General features: G+C 37.8%; 1 long non-coding RNA gene across 1 annotated transcript; it reads right to left on the bottom strand.

Annotated features, from left to right (window-relative positions):
- Positions 1-689: 689 nt before the first annotated feature.
- On the bottom strand, positions 690-1,689 carry LOC103366805 (uncharacterized). Its single transcript, XR_520689.1, has 2 exons — positions 1,619-1,689; positions 690-1,480 (listed from the first exon to the last, which is right to left on the bottom strand). It is a non-coding gene; the product is annotated as an uncharacterized LOC103366805 (long non-coding RNA).
- Between the last annotated feature and the right edge of the window lie 1,341 nt (positions 1,690-3,030).

Genomic DNA, 3,030 nt, shown 5'->3' with positions numbered 1-3,030 from the left:
ATGACTGATATTTCTGACACATTCAAAGACACATTCATTACTTGCTGATGTGTTTTATTTTGAAAGACACACAGATGATGTCTGCTGCTCAGCTGCTTAAACGCCACCTTTTAAGGAAACGTTACTCTTTCATGCTTAGCCCTATTCAGGACTTTCATGTTGCCATAGACGGTTTTTCGGGGTCTACTGGACCCCAAGAAAGAATGTGTGCAAAATATTTGTTGGTATTCATTATAGACTTTTATACTATGTTAATTAAATTTTCTGATTAATTTATTGACTCTAATTAACCTGGACACCCTGGATCTTTCTGAGTGGAGTCTGCATGTGAATGTGAGTGTGCTTGGTTGTCTGTCTCTAAGTGTAGCCCTGTGATAGACTGGTGACCTGTCCAGGGTGTCCCCTGCCTTCACCCTGAGTCAGCTGGGATAGACTCCAGCCCCCCATGACCCTAGTGAGGATTAAGCAGTGTGTAGATGATAGATGGATGATGAAAATATGATGGGAACATTAGTTTGATTTGTACACCAGACGTTTATTAAAGGAGTGGAACAACATTATCTTTGTGATTTTCCTTCAGTTAAATACAATAAGGCTGTAGAGTGTGAACTGCCTCCTGTGAAATACCTTCAATTGAAGCAAGAGAAGTCTTAGTGTATAAATAGTGAAAACTGTGGGACAGAGAAGAGTTTAAAACTAAAACACCAGCATGCAGAGTACTGATTTATCTTTATTGATTTCATTTCATTTACAACACTCATTCTCTTACACAAACTGCTCCAAACATAAATGATTTCTAAATGCATCTGAAAGCAGAATGAAAACTGTACGATAAATCATCAGTTCCCTTTTTAACTGCTGAATAAATGACTCTCGAGGGAACAACCAACTACAAGGAAGTGACATCACGCTTCTGCAGAGTTTACACACTTGTGTACCTCATCAAGAACTTAATTCATCACAAACAATAACAGAGGTGTGTTTAAGCTAAAGGTAATGATAAGAAGAAGTAAGCTGTCACATGAATTTACTTTCAAGAGTTTGATACGTTGAATCTACGACACCTCCTTCTAGGAAACAAGACTTTACAGCAATTAACAAAATATTCATAAATGCATTCATATAAAGGAAAACAAAGTAAAATTTACAGCAGTACAACAGAAAGTAACTTAAATGTCGGAGTTCCTCTTCATGTTTCAAGCAGTAAACATTGTGAATAGCTGATTATTAAGCTAAAATACATTTTACAAGGTTTGAGATGCAACATTATTAAGAAGAAATCCGAAGCTTGAACTGATCGTTTATCGATGTATAATCTCTGTATTGACTAGAGATGTAACTACACTGTGGGCTCCTACATGTTGGTCTTGTTGACGGTGGCGTAGAGGTTCCTGGGATCAGCGGAGGCTCCAGCAGAGGTGGAGAAAATGTTGAGAGTGCTGTAGGTCACTGTGTCATCTCTGTGGTCTTCATGATGAACCTGGGAGACAAACAAAGAAATACAACTGATACACTGACAAAACAGTAGGATTCATCCGTCGGAGAGCAAGAATGTGCTGGAGGCTGACACTACAGTGCTGACTGATGACAACACTAAAGAACCAGTAGGAGAGCTTACCCGTCCTTTACTGTTGGTCTTCTTCTTGTAGCGGATGGAGGCGTAGGAAACACCATCTGGAGGATCAACCTGCTCAGAGAACACAGCCAGTGGTGGAAGAAGACCACATTTACTCAAATACTCAAGTCACCTGTCTTGATGTTTTCTTCTGCTTTGTACCATGTTACACTTCTACTCCATTACACTACAAAAGCACTGCACTTTTTACTGCACTGCAGTAAAAACAGGATGAAATATTCTGCACTGAAAAGTTTTGTTTGCTTTTGGACATTTAGTCAAAAGCAAACATTTGGTCCTCTTTGATTCACTGCCTACAGGTACATTTGAACAACGTCATAAGGACACCACATCACAGTCAATTATACAACGAAAATATTACAGATCTAATATTCTTCTGTGAAAAAGAAACTACACAAGACATATGAAGCTAGTATTTCTCTGGTAGTGAAAACTTCTTGTAGGTGCATCATTATCCACCAGCCTCTGACATCGGTTCAGTGCAATTTTGACCCCTATTTCCTGAAAATTTCCTTCAGTTGTACGATTTCTTTTTGCATTTGTCTTTAGGGAGATTTAAAATGGGACTCCAGTCTGGGCTTTGATGAGACCAGTCCATAAGACTCCATTTCTCTTTTTTTGAGTCAGTCCTTGGTGGATTTTCTAGTTTACTTAGGAACATTATCCTGTTTAAAGCTTTCATTTTCATTCAGATGTCCTCTCTTCATCTTTACCAACTCTTTGATATGATGCGTAATTCAGAATCAATAACTACAAGTTGCTCAACCTCCAAAGAAGCAGAGTAGCCTCACATCATCACATTTTCACCTTCATGCTTTACAGCTAGCATGAGGTTCTTCTTCTGAGAAACTGTCTCAGCCAAAAAATTCATTTGTCTTATCTTATCTTATCTTATGCTATCTTGTCCTGGTACTCGTTCCCTGCAGGTCAAATTTGTACAGCATCGTAAATGGATGATTTGAAAAAACTTTTGGGAAATTTGAACAACAAATATTACCAGAAAATATAAACTGAAAGTGTCATATGAGCATATCACCTTCTGTCGGCATTGTTTCAAAGAGGATTAAACGCTTGCTTGTTTAAATATGTTGAAAAGGTCAACAACTTTGTGTTCTTGTTTTGCACAAGACTCACACTGAAGAACACCATCAAACAATCTGCTCACGATTACTGTGTTACTTTTAGTTTTTTTTCATTATACTAGGGAATTCGTACTTTTATACTTGGCCATGAACAGGCTTTTGAATCCCATAACTTTATTATGTATGTTTATATTACTGCAGTATTACTTTAATTGGTTAAAAGATTTAAACATTCCTGCATTATCTTTCTCCTGAAAAATAACATCGGATTCATCAGACATTGTGTGTGTCATACAGCTCCACGTTGGAGAA

The sequence above is a fragment of the Stegastes partitus genome, unplaced genomic scaffold (genome assembly GCF_000690725.1).
Source record: "Stegastes partitus isolate 25-593 unplaced genomic scaffold, Stegastes_partitus-1.0.2 Scaffold982, whole genome shotgun sequence".
NCBI lineage: Eukaryota > Metazoa > Chordata > Actinopteri > Pomacentridae > Stegastes > Stegastes partitus.
The sequence above is the reverse complement of the archived record's forward strand: the minus strand, read 5'-3'. Positions and strand labels throughout refer to the sequence as shown.